We start from the raw sequence: 14291 nt of genomic DNA, 5'->3' as shown, positions 1-14291 counted from the left end.
TTTTTCTACATATAAGTCACCCCTGAGGTAGGCCCTAGGTATCCCATCGGGCAAGGTGCTATGTAGGTAAAAGGCAGGACATGAACATGTGTGTTCCATATGTCCTGGTAGTGTAAACCCCCTAAATTCGTTTTACACTGCTGTGAGGCCTGCTCCTTTCATAGGATAGCATTAGGGCTCCCCTCATATACTGTTTGAGTGGTGGATCCTGATCTGAAAGGAAAAGCCAGGTCATATTTAGTATGGCCAGAACGGTGACACAAAATCCTGCTTAATGGTGAAGTTGGATTTTATATTACTATTTTAGAAATGCTACTTTTAGAAGGTGAGCATTTCTCTACACTTAAATCCACTGTGCCTTCCAATTCACATCTGGCTAGGTTTAGTTGACAGCTCCCTTGTGCACTCACTCAGACAAACCCCAAACACAGGATGCTCAGTCACACTTGCATACATCTGCATATTGAAAGGGTCTTCCTGGGCTGGGAGGGTGGAGGGCCTGACACTTACACGTCAAAGGACAGTGGCCTGCCCTCACACAAAGTACTGCCACACCCCCTACTGGGACCCTGGCAGACAGGATGGAACTGAAAGGGGACCTTGTGCACTTCTAAGGCACTCTTTGAAGTCTCCCCTACTTCAAAGGCTCATTTGGGTACTTAAGAAGGGTCTCTGACCCTACCAACTTAGACACTTCTGGGGTAGACACTGTACACCATAGACACTTCCTGGAGAAGAGAACCTGAACCAGAACCTGCAGCCTGCCAAGAAGAACTGCCTGGCTGCCCAAAGGACTCACCTGACTGCTTTTCTGAGAAGGACTGCTGCCTTGCTGTTTCCCTGCTGCCTTGCTGCTCTCTGGCTGTGCTGAGAAGTGCTCTCCAAGGGATTGGATAGAGCTCGCCTCCTGTTCCCTGAAGTCTCAGGACCAAAAAGACTTCATTCCTGCAAGAGAACTCCCTGTGCGGTGAAAATCGACGCACAGCCTACAAGAAACAATGCACAGCCTGCAATGCGGTGAGAAAATCACTGCACGCGGAACTGGAACGATGCAGCCTGACTTCGCAAGGAGAAGATCGAGGCAGCGCCAGCGTAGCGATCGGAAATTCTACGCACTGCCCACTGAATCGGCGCATAGCCAAGCTGGAACGACGCAGTCCGACTTCCTGAGAGGAATCGACACAGCGCCTGCCATGTGGTATAAATTTCTACGCAACGCCCACCGGATTGACGCAGCCCCTGTGACTTCGTCCTGCAAGCGCCGGATTTCAACGCATCGTCCCTGGGGCATCCGAAAACCCCACAACCCAAAGAGTATCCCAGTCTATGCGCCGGAAATCGACGCAAAGCCTGCCCTGCAGAAAACTCATTGACGCATTGTCTGTGTGTGCCAGAAAAATAGACGCACACCTCCCTGTTTTCCACGCATCTCCTCCTCTGTGGACCCTTGCGGAGAGTTTGAACACAAACCAGGTACTTTGTGCTTGCAAGAGACACTTGTTGCTTTTTAAGAGACTAAAGACACTTTATATCATTTTTATAGTGCCCCATATCTAACAGTGACCCTCATTCACCTTTCACACATGACAGTAACAAGTAGTGTTCAAAGCTCTGGCCAAAGGGGAATGGCTTCAGAGCTAAAGACGTAAGCTGCCATGTTTGTCTCTGGTTTCTAGACCTATATCTTAAAGGGATCTTCTTCCTGCTCGGAATTATGGATGGTACCCTGTGGCAATTCAGTCTATGTTGAAATATCTTAGCAGTCAATTAGTAATTATGGAGGGAACTAGACAGAGTAGCCGAACAGAACCTGAGGCCTCAGATACCTCCTCAACTATGCAGAGCAATTTCACAGTTACTTGCTGCTCAATTCTGAACCTACAAATACCTACAAGAGTGTTTTTCTGGTATATTTCATAATTTCCTTTCTCAGTACCCTAGGCTTCCCCATTACTTGCACCGGCTTTGCCCTCTCCTAGACATAGTGCATGTCTTCATCACCCTTCTGGCATTTGCCTCTGACATGTAAACTGCAGAGAGCTCAAGTGCCTGCCACCTTCCCTTAGTATCTAGCTTTGTCAGCAGGCTAGACACTCATCAGGGTCAACCTCTTCCCACTTGATACTGCAAAGCTTGGCTAATGTCACTCTCGTTTCATTATGCTTCTCCCTCTAAATCAGGGCACCATCACGGAAAGTACATGGTTTGGCAGGGCAGTCTGAGAAGAGGGAAAACACTGTGCCACCTGCACCACCCACAGAACAACTGGACGATTAGCACTCATATTGAGAAACCAACATCTTTCAGGGAATTAGGTATACAGGTATGACAATGACACAATCCAGGAGCAAGGAATGGACAAGAGGCCTCACGGAGCACAGTGGGAGCCCACAATAACAGACATGGCTGCATAGTACTTCTGTCAGTCTCTCCTCCAAAAGATCAAAGAACTGTCATCTTCCCCAACCGCAAAGATCCGGGACCTCTTTCCCTCCACCACAAATTCCACGGTTCCATCCCTTGCATCACCAACTACCCTTACCAGCAACCATTCCTTTTAGGTGTTTTATTGTCAGCAGTATGCTTGCAATTTGAGAAAAAATAGCTTTCCATGCCTACTACTGCCAATGTTTTAGAATTTCAAAAAGCAGTATGCACCCCTACAAAGAGTACTTCTACGGGTGCAAATTTACTATTTTTTGGTTAACCAATCCCACTATATAAATTTAAGTTTCCCTTCCAAAAATGAACAAGTTAAAAGCTCTTAATCAAATGAGAATGACAAAAAAAATGAAACAGACATAGCACACCCGACTTAGGGTCCCCAGACCCAACCGCCAAGAGTTCACTTGGGGGATGTCACAATCCAAACACCCCCTGAAACTACGCCTCACATGGACCCGATAGTTCTCCCTGGAAACTCATGGAAATGTTCACGTACAACAGAACAGCATAGCGTCCCTGCCCTGGGGTCACTTAAATGTATTTTCACTGCACACACTCTTCAACTCTCGTACAAGAATCTTTGATAGTAGAGTTGTCAACTCAGTGCATGTGGGCAGGACTCCATGTTTCCATTCTCGCCTTCCAAAAATCATTTTATCAACTGAATGACGGCCCAATGTACCAAGCCCGAGTAGCAAACAGTGGAGAGCGTACAGGCAAATTAATAGGATGAGTCGACCCATGGGTCAGGCTTTCACGAGCCTAGCCATGAAAACATTTGGCATGAATATTCTACAACAAACATGATGTAAAGATTTTAAACAGTCTCTTCAACATTCAAAAAAGTGTATTCCTCTAAATATGCGGAAGCATTTCGCCATAGTATATCTGATTATTATACTGCGTGGACGGGCAAATATTAACAGTTATATTTTTAAAGCATGAACTTTAAAACATTAATGACTCACCCCAACGACAAAGCCATTAGTTAACCATGAGGCAAGTCAGAAGTCATGTAAATCCTATATATGGCCTAGTCTGTTATTATAGACATTATAATCTATTAAATTGAACATAAGAGGTGCTTGTACAGCGCGCATTCCGAAGCCAAGTATTTAAAAGTGCTCTCTCATATTTGAAAATAAAGAAAATGGAGACTGTGTGAAATAAAACATTTTTTTAGGATCACACAATTTTAACAAGTAGGGAAGCTGGTATTGATTCCAAGTTATCTTGTTTCACATTAATTCAGGAATCAGATGTGTATCGGTGTGTCTGTCTGTCTCTCTCCTCTTTTACATCAGTGGCACCCAATTCAGAACACTTCCTGGACCTGAGTAAGAACAGAAGGGGGCTGGACCTGATTTCTGTGAACTGAAAGGAGCTGTATGGTACTGGACCTGCTCCTTCTTGTACCCCAGGAAAGGAAGTGGACTCTAAGGCTCAAAAGAAATAGCACCTGTCCAAGCTAAAGGGTTACAACAAGCTACAAAAGCTTTTTCCAGTTCTTCCTGGAAGTACACGCTGACAACTTGATCTGGCCTGCACACTGCTATTGGCCTCTGTGATACAGAGTGAGTCTGTGAGGGCATCCTCAGAGTTCCTATTTTTTTTAGTAGTGTATCCATGTGGTAGCGTGGGTCTTCAAGGACTAAGTCAGATGGTAAAATCTTTGACCAGGATGAATCTGGTTGGTGTATCCAAAATCGTGGTTAGTCTCAAACTGCGCCTACGTCCCGGTCTACCACAAGCAGTGCTAATCAATGGTGCTTTGTGCTTATTGGTGCTATTTCTTCTTAAAACTTTGAACAATCATATCTCTGCTTCCTCTTCTTCAATTTGTGTCCTCTGGGTGTCATTTAATTTAGCAGATTTTACAGTGTTTTTCTAACTTGATTTGGGATATTAATTAGTTTAAATGTTGACTATATCACTATTTTGACACTGCATAATTACTTTACATATTGCCCAAAGTTAAGCCTGTCTGCTTTGTGCCATAGTTGCCATGGGCTGAGCTCAGGTTAAGTTAGTGACTTTTAGAGTTCACCCTGACAAGGGTTGTGACTGTTCCTTGAGGTGGTAGTCCTCAACCCCAATTAATAATCCAATTTTTTGCACTCTCACAAAAAGATTTCCAAACTGCTATGGGACATGGAGTCCCTGGTTTCTTCTGCCAGCTTACCACAACTCCTGAAGGAGATACACATCTTCCTGCAGCAGGAAGGAACTGGGGCTCTTTAAAGCAGTGGGCCATGTCAGGAAGGTACAGCATAGCAGAAATGGCTATTAATCTGCCTCACAGTGGCGATGTGGGTGCCAAGGACACCTCAATCCACTGTGATCAGAGATTTCCTGCCCCATCCCATCTGTGGTTTCTTATGCTATTGATCCACCTCTTTGTACTGCAATCAAAATATCCAACTACAGGTATGTTTTAACTATAATATTGATTCCTAAATTACCTTAGAGGAATTAATAGTAGTAAATATACCTTCACAATTTTTCATAATCAATATTATGCTGTGATAGATCTGTAGGTCAACATTTTGGCTGTGATATTTTGAGACCTAATCCTACCATACTATGCTACTGAGCATCTGGGTCTTGGTAAGCTGTAGATGGCCACTCAGAGCACGAAGTAGTGTCTTGTGGGTCTTTAGTGCCTATTATTCTTTTCACCTTATTTTTACACCTAGAGCCTATGCCTGCTACCAACCTCCATTGGTGACTGTTGGAAATGGCCTTTTTGTAGGGCCACCCCCAAACTTTTTGCCTCCCTCCTTCTCTTTTTCTGACCTCATTTTTTCTGGCTTGAGGACTCTGCGCACTTTACCACTGCTAATCAGTGCTAAAGTGCATATGCTCTCTCCTTAAAACATGGCGACATTGGCTCATATCCAATTGGCTTATTTAATTTACTTGTAAGTCCCTAGTGAAGTGAACTACCTGTGCCCAGGGCCTGTAAATTAAATGCTACTAGTGGGCTGCAGCACTGGCTGTGCCACCCACATAAGTAGCCCCCTAACCATGTCTCAGGCCTGCCACTGCAGTGCCTGTGTGTGCAGTTTTACTGCCACTTCGACTTGGCATTTAAAAGTACTTGCCAAGCCTTAAACTCCCCTTTTTCTACATATAAGTCACCCCTGAGGTAGGCCCTAGGTATCCCATCGGGCAAGGTGCTATGTAGGTAAAAGGCAGGACATGAACATGTGTGTTCCCTATGTCCTGGTAGTGTAAACCCCCTAAATTCGTTTTACACTGCTGTGAGGCCTGCTCCTTTCATAGGATAGCATTAGGGCTCCCCTCATATACTGTTTGAGTGGTGGATCCTGATCTGAAAGGAAAAGCCAGGTCATATTTAGTATGGCCAGAACGGTGACACAAAATCCTGCTTAATGGTGAAGTTGGATTTTATATTACTATTTTAGAAATGCTACTTTTAGAAGGTGAGCATTTCTCTACACTTAAATCCACTGTGCCTTCCAATCCACATCTGGCTAGGTTTAGTTGACAGCTCCCTTGTGCACTCACTCAGACAAACCCCAAACACAGGATGCTCAGTCACACTTGCATACATCTGCATATTGAAAGGGTCTTCCTGGGCTGGGAGGGTGGAGGGCCTGACACTTACACGTCAAAGGACAGTGGCCTGCCCTCACACAAAGTACTGCCACACCCCCTACTGGGACCCTGGCAGACAGGATGGAACTGAAAGGGGACCTTGTGCACTTCTAAGGCACTCTTTGAAGTCTCCCCTACTTCAAAGGCACATTTGGGTACTTAAGAAGGGTCTCTGACCCTACCAACTTAGACACTTCTGGGGTAGACACTGTACACCATAGACACTTCCTGGAGAAGAGAACCTGAACCAGAACCTGCAGCCTGCCAAGAAGAACTGCCTGGCTGCCCAAAGGACTCACCTGACTGCTTTTCTGAGAAGGACTGCTGCCTTGCTGTTTCCCTGCTGCCTTGCTGCTCTCTGGCTGTGCTGAGAAGTGCTCTCCAAGGGCTTGGATAGAGCTCGCCTCCTGTTCCCTGAAGTCTCAGGACCAAAAAGACTTCATTCCTGCAAGAGAACTCCCTGTGCGGTGAAAATCGACGCACAGCCTACAAGAAACAATGTACAGCCTGCAATGCGGTGAGAAAATCACTGCACGCGGAACTGGAACGATGCAGCCTGACTTCGCAAGGAGAAGATCGAGGCAGCGCCAGCGTAGCGATCGGAAATTCTACGCACTGCCCACTGAATGGGCGCATAGCCAAGCTGGAACGACGCAGTCCGACTTCCTGAGAGGAATCGACACAGCGCCTGCCATGTGGTATAAATTTCTACGCAACGCCCACCGGAGTGACGCAGCCCCTGTGACTTCGTCCTGCAAGCGCCGGATTTCAACGCATCGTCCCTGGGGCATCCGAAAACCCCACAACCCAAAGAGTATCCCAGTCTATGCGCCGGAAATCGACGCAAAGCCTGCCCTGCGGAAAACTCATTGACGCATTGTCTGTGTGTGCCAGAAAAATAGACGCACACCTCCCTGTTTTCCATGCATCTCCTCCTCTGTGGACCCTTGCGGAGAGTTTGAACACAAACCAGGTACTTTGTGCTTGCAAGAGACACTTGTTGCTTTTTAAGAGACTAAAGACACTTTATATCATTTTTATAGTGCCCCATATCTAACAGTGACCCTCATTCACCTTTCACACATGACAGTAACAAGTAGTGTTCAAAGCTCTGGCCAAAGGGGAATGGCTTCAGAGCTAAAGACGTAAGCTGCCATGTTTGTCTCTGGCTTCTAGACCTATATCTTAAAGGGATCTTCTTCCTGCTCGGAATTATGGATGGTACCCTGTGGCAATTCAGTCTATGTTGAAATATCTTAGCAGTCAATTAGTAATTATGGAGGGAACTAGACAGAGTAGCCGAACAGAACCTGAGGCCTCAGATACCTCCTCAACTATGCAGAGCAATTTCACAGTTACTTGCTGCTCAATTCTGAACCTACAAATACCTACAAGAGTGTTTTTCTGGTATATTTCATAATTTCCTTTCTCAGTACCATAGGCTTCCCCATTACTTGCACCGGCTTTGCCCTCTCCTAGACATAGTGCATGTCTTCATCACCCTTCTGGCATTTGCCTCTGACATGTAAACTGCAGAGAGCTCAAGTGCCTGCCACCTTCCCTTAGTATCTAGCTTTGTCAGCAGGCTAGACACTCATCAGGGTCAACCTCTTCCCACTTGATACTGCAAAGCTTGGCTAATGTCACTCTTGTCTCATTATGCTTCTCCCTCTAAATCAGGGCACCATCACGGAAAGTACATGGTTTGGCAGGGCAGTCTGAGAAGAGGGAAAACACTGTGCCACCTGCACCACCCACAGAACAACTGGACGATTAGCACTCATATTGAGAAACCAACATCTTTCAGGGAATTAGGTATACAGGTATGACAATGACACAATCCAGGAGCAAGGAATGGACAAGAGGCCTCACGGAGCACAGTGGGAGCCCACAATAACAGACATGGATGCATAGTACTTCTGTCAGTCTCTCCTCCAAAAGATCAAAGAACTGTCATCTTCCCCAACCGCCAAGATCCGGGACCTCTTTCCCTCCACCACAAATTCCACGGTTCCATCCCTTGCATCACCAACTACCCTTACCAGCAACCATTCCAGAACCACATCAGTACCACCAGACACCATGCAGCCCTCTTGCAGCTTGCTATCCCATAATCACCAAAAATGACCCCTCCTCCCAAATAAGCATCAAAACAACCTGCACCCTTTGCACCCACCAAGGAGATGCAGGATTCTGGTCATCGTGGGAGGAGGTCAGGGAGGGAGGGACATCATGCCCTAGTGGGGGGAGTACATGGATGGGGTCAGTAGTAGGTGGGAGGTATTAGTTATGCTGCTTAGTTGCACAGCGCCAACCAAATTCTCTTATTACTCCTTCCCCTACCATGTATGATAGGTCCTGGCCACACAACACTGCCTCTCTACCACCCACGTGCCTGGGAAGAAGGCATGGATTATCCTAGAATAATCTTCAAAAGAAATGCTCCTCAAAAGAGGAAACAGATTATCTGAGCCCTTGAAGAGAGCAATTTAAAGGAAGCAAGTATGTGCACTTAGCCATTGTGCTCACCAACGGAAAATCTATAAGGCAAAGATCAATCCTGCCTGTATCAATGCTGCCTCTCTGACTGTGACTAGTGAGGGAAAAACAGAGAAAGCTGGACAATACAAGTGCATCAAACCAAATTGTGTGCCTTCAGTAGAAGTAGTGCTAGCAGCATCGTAAAGGGTGTTGATTGGGCCAGAACCAGGAGGCACCTCATCAGCAAACTGCTAGTCGCTAGATGAATTGCTGTCTGAGAGTCCCAAGCACCATGAGCAAATACCATAGGTCAACACTTTGGGATCAGTACCAGCTGTGCCCAATAAGCAGGATGTATGGAGAGACTTAGGGGGCTCAGTGGATAGAAATAAGAGGGTGGTGGTTCCCTTATAGCAGCAATGCTTTACTTGAACCGGTGGTTGCCGTTGGGGCTACCGGCACTTATTTTTGGGGACCAGCACTTATTTTTCCGCATCAAATATTGCCAGAAAGCAAGAGAGGGAAAACACACAGCTGGCAAATGAGGAAGAGAAAGCCCAAAAAACTGTCACAAAGGGAGAAACAGGCAACAGCAAGAAAGTGATAAAGAGGCAGGGAGTCTCAGGTAGTGGACTAAAGAGACCTGTGGTGGATTTAAGACTACAAGCCTTGATATTCGTCGCACCAAGGGTTAATTGCACCACCCATGGGCTTCTTGGCTTTGGTCACCATCCCTCTTTCTTTTAAAAATTAAGCACTTGGTAGCAGAGATTCTGGATGATTCACTAAGCCAAGGGGAGCACACGTCTAACTTGACTTACCTTGCCAGTGATCATTTAATTGCATCAGTGTTAATCTAATAGATCTTTATCACTAATTGCAGAATGTCTTTTAAACAAGTGCCTCACTTTTGTTTCAATTAAGAGAACTGGCTTTCTTATGGTCTGGCTGCATGTAGTCACGCTGGTTTTTGCTGTAAATTCACTTGAAGCAGTATTTTAGGAATGTTGAATATAAACCCAATGAAAGCAACGCTAATCTTCTTCCTTCCATATTCTCTCCCCTCTCGGGGACAATACGTCTGGAGAAAGCCCCCTTTGAAAAAACAGCTGTACACGAGCTTAACAGTCTGAGAAACCCTACAACCTTAACATAGAAACTATCCAAAAATATAATCAAGGTGGAATTCGAATCTCTACACCCTACAACTCAACAAGTCAGCAACAACAAATTGTGCAGATATAGGTAGAAGGGGTGTAATCTGTGATGCATCTAGTATCAATCAGAAGGTCCTTAGTGTGCCACAACATACCAGAAAATCAGCCAGGTTCCCATACTTGGGAACTCTTTAAGGAAACGAAAAGGCTCAACTCCTTTTTCACTACCATTAAATATTTGTCTGACAAGATTAAATCTATGGGTGTTTTTCATGTGTTCAAGACTAAAAACTCTAAAACTAACAGGAATCATTGCATGTTTAGATTTAAAATGTACAGCAACGCTATATATCAAACTGTTATTTAGAAGCTCACATGTTTCATTTCACTTTTTATGCTTTCTCTTTCTGCTACTTATTTAGTTAAGGTTATAAGTAATCAAAGCATGTAGACCACGTGGGATTAGATTTGAAAACCTATATGATTTTGTATTTAGCTATCTGTTCTTAAATGTCAAAGGTTTTTGAGATATTCACGGCAAAGCTTGGGTGTCCCCGTAGAAACCAAACAGCTTCATACCGTTCAATAAGGTTCAATAAGGGATTTTTGCATCATCTGTGAGATTTATTGTTAGCAAGAAATTCTTTAAGATTAAATGCACAACGGTTTGAAACACATCAATAAGTCTCAAGTTATGATATAAAAAACAGATGATGCTCATAAGTGAACGGCAGACACGAACTGGGACAAAAAATAGGACCAAGAACCAGATTAAAAGTGGCCCTCAACAGTGAAACAGGTGGCTAAAAAAAGTTTTCCACATTTGCAAATCAAGGCAGTTTTAAACTTGGAAAGACAAGTCGTAGAGGTGTTTTGAAATTATGGGAGACGGCATGCATTAATGCTTGCTGCAAGCAATGTTTGTGGTATTATCAGGGAAATCAACAGTAACAAGCAATGACAAAGCCAATTGATCTGGCTTTAAATTAATGTTGTATAGTAATGTGAAGTATTACAGGTAAATAGCATAAGAATGGATATGTATTTGTGAGGAAGCAAAAACAGTGGAAGAATATTGGTAAAGGGTAAAAGGCCAGGTGAAAGTTGCTCTGTTAAGCCAGACCTAAAAATCCATGTAGGTTAATGACCGTTCTCTTCCCATCTGTGCTGCTGCCAGAGAAAAACACCATGAATTATTTATTATTCTAAGACACTTGCAGTGGCATATGTGTGTCCCAGAAAGTTCAAGCTCAGGCAGCTGGATAAAGAAATAAAATGATCACAGCTATGTGGAGGACAAGCACCTTTTGTGGAAGCACACAACTTCTGCCCAAAAAAGCATGTACTCTTGGCTTCCAACATGTGATCTGAGCCAAAGCCCGTCTCTTGTGGTGCCCACATAACTATCTGGCAAGCCAGGCATTAAAAACTGGCCCACAAACAGTCAAAAGAACAACCCATAAACTGATCTGTCACACCAGCCCTTTGGGCACTACCTAACTCCCCTACAGGGCAGTCTGACCCCGGTGATCGAAAGTCAGAGAGCTGTCACATCACGTAGTGGGTACGACTATTTACTAGGAGGTTATAGAGGACTTCTACGGTACAGACAACCCAAGGGCACAAAAATGGATATGGAAGTTTTGCTTATACTTTCCCCCTTTTGTATCAGTTAATTGGATACATATTTCAAAAAAGAATAAGACCAAAGACAGACCTGCTTAAAAAAGGTCGCATTGGAAGCAGAATAAATAAGAGTAAAAGAGCGAGAAAGACATCCTTGGTAAGAATGTGGGCAGGGTGCCCTTGGAAACATATTTCAGGTGTTGGCACTTCTATCATACCACACTTATGCCATTGGAAGTACACCGTAGGCACCAAGTTCAACTGATTTAAGGCTAGTTCACTGAACATATCCCAAAGAGCTCAGCTCCTACCTCATCACCCTCTGCTCGAGTCCTGACTCTGTTCTCTACATATTCTCACATCATTTTGTATTTCATTTCAAACATCAGGCCTCTATCAGACCACTCATTCCTATTCCATCTCTCAGCTTTTCACTGTTTGCATTGCTCCTGCCTAATTGACCACACACATATACACGATTATGGCTGCCTCTCCTTGTGACATGTAGAGTTTGGCATCACATTGAAAAACTCATGCTAAAAAGATGGTATAGCACAATAGAATCTGACATATTTTCTCAAAACAAAAACTGAAAGCTTTTGATAAGAATAAATATGCTGTTTGAGGAGTGGCCCAGTTTACCTCTGGCTGGGATCATCCCATAGCTAATGGAAATGCGACACTCCGTAGGCACCTTTCAGCTGTCACCCATCTTAAGGATTTGTTCTGAAGTGTTTTGCTTGTGCAGATGATAATGAAAGTCGTAGCATGTGTCTGATGAGCCAGGATGTTTTCCCTGGCCCCTGGTAGGGCACTGGAGTGCTGAGCTATGCCCTCTTATCCCTGAATGTGCCACAGAAGGGAAAGGATCTGGAATCGGGAGGTGGCACTAAGAATGCCTGGGGTGTTGGGGGCAGGGGAGGGATGGGGATAAAGGTAAAGAAGACAACTCTTGTACTTCAAATTCCCAAGAGCAGTGATAATGTGGATGTAACCTGCAAGTGCTCTTTAAGCACAGTGTCTATTAAATGTGACCCTTGCTTTGATTGCTGCCTGGCTGCATTTTCCTTTTAGAGTGCTTTTAATTTTATCAGATTCTAGACGTATCTTCAGTTGCTCTTGGTTTAATTTATAGACATAGGTTTCTGGTCTTTTTTGCTTAGTTGCAGTAAACCCGGGTGGGCGGACATTCTTCTCTTTTACTGTTGGCATAGCTGGAGGTGCCATTTTGGTTTAGTGCGCACTCCAGCTTTCCAAAGGGGTGAAGCACAGTCACTTTAAAGCCAGGGACGTGGCACGGATGCGCTGTCTTTTGGCAAGTTTAAATCGAATGGTGTGTTTTTACGTGTATTTATGCTGCTAATCTTGTTCTAATTTTACTCTTTGTGGTGTGAGGGATCCTTATTATTCATTTGCCTATTTGCACTAAGCGTGGGCAGGCAGACATGTTTCCCTTTTACTGTTGGCATAACTGGAGGCACCATTTTGGTTAGTGCACACTCCAGCTTTTCAAAGGGGTGGAGCACTCAATGTGGATGAGCCGCTGGCGCACCGAATGCACACCAAGTGGCAAGCCCGTCTGTGCCCGTCAGCCAGCAGTCAGCGCCAGCCACAATGTCCTAAGCCTGCCAGATTTTGATTGCCACATCCGCTACACCCCTCAGGTGATTACTTCATTACATTGGAGGTATGCCTGCACTCAGCACATTGATTTAAGTAAAGACGTTTCCACTCTCATATGTGCTTCTTGCTCTTTGAGGGCAGAGGAGAGCTTCTGTTGTTTGCGTCCTCTTCTGGTGGTCGCTAACACGTCCCAGGGTGGGACTTTTTCAGGGTATTTGCTCAATGTAAGCTACCAGTGTCCACTTGATTCATCTTTGATTTGCTGTGCGATACTTTTCCTGATGTTCTTTTCATGATAGACTACTGTGACTGAAATAGACATTCTGACGGGTTACAAGATGCATGTTTGAGTCAGCCCCGTGGGAGAGGTGGGGGCATTGCCATTATGCATAAACAAAGCTATAATAGCTCAGTTTTTTAGCTTAATGAACTGGCAGGTGATGATGCTTTTGGTTTCTCTCTATTTCTTCTCAGCAATCTATTGGTGGCGTCTTCATTTATAGACCCCTTGGCCAGGCTGGAGCATTTCTCAACTCTTTGAAAGATGCACTTTCTCATTTGGCAATTCGTTTTTCACATTTTATAGTACTTGGGGATTTCAATACTCAATTAGACTGCACCTCAGACAATGAGTCTGTTGACTTGTTGGAGGCCATGTCTCCCCTTAACTTGACCCAATTTATCACCCAGCACACTCATGCAGAGGCTCATATGATCAATTTGGTTTTTTTTCCAGCCACATATTGCAGATGCGCAATCCTCTCCCCCTTCCATGGACTGATCCCCACTGATCAAGTTCAACTGGCCAGCCTCCTCTCAGGAGGTTGCTCTGACAGGCACGACCCAGGTAGGCTCAATATTTAGACCCTACAATAAAATAAAGCAAACGGAGTTTTTGGCGTCTCTCAATGAGACCACACCCAAGCTCATTGGGCAACGCTGAGATAGACACAACAGCTGATAACTGGATAGCTCGGTGGTCATTTTGCTTGCCCCCATTAAGTCCAGGAAATTTAACAGAAACAGAACTTCGGCCCCCTGGTTTACTGAAGCTCTCACTGCAGACAAAAACATTTGTAAAAAGGCTGAAAGAATGTGGCATAAGGGGTATAATTCGACAGAGAAGGATACATATTGGGTTGACTTGAGGAAATATCATGCCTCGCTCAAGGTGTATTTTGAAAGTGAGATTGAAATGGCAAGTAATAGGGTGCATGAAGTCTTTAAGGTAGTGAACAAATCTATGATCCCGCTTGGTTGCACCAGAGGTGTATTACCCTTCCTAGAATGGTGCAATAAATTAGCTCTTTTCTATCAAACATATGTTTCTCAAAATCC

The 14291-nt window shown here is 44.6% G+C and overlaps 1 protein-coding gene across 5 annotated transcripts in view; it reads right to left on the bottom strand.

The window, feature by feature from the left end:
• The window catches only part of SAR1B (secretion associated Ras related GTPase 1B), a 258431-nt gene that overhangs the window by 20914 nt on the left and 223226 nt on the right, over nt 1-14291 (bottom strand). The gene's annotated exons all lie outside the window — the stretch shown is intronic.

The sequence above is a fragment of the Pleurodeles waltl genome, chromosome 7 (assembly GCF_031143425.1).
Source record: "Pleurodeles waltl isolate 20211129_DDA chromosome 7, aPleWal1.hap1.20221129, whole genome shotgun sequence".
Classification (NCBI taxonomy): domain Eukaryota; kingdom Metazoa; phylum Chordata; class Amphibia; order Caudata; family Salamandridae; genus Pleurodeles; species Pleurodeles waltl.
The sequence above is the reverse complement of the archived record's forward strand: the minus strand, read 5'-3'. Positions and strand labels throughout refer to the sequence as shown.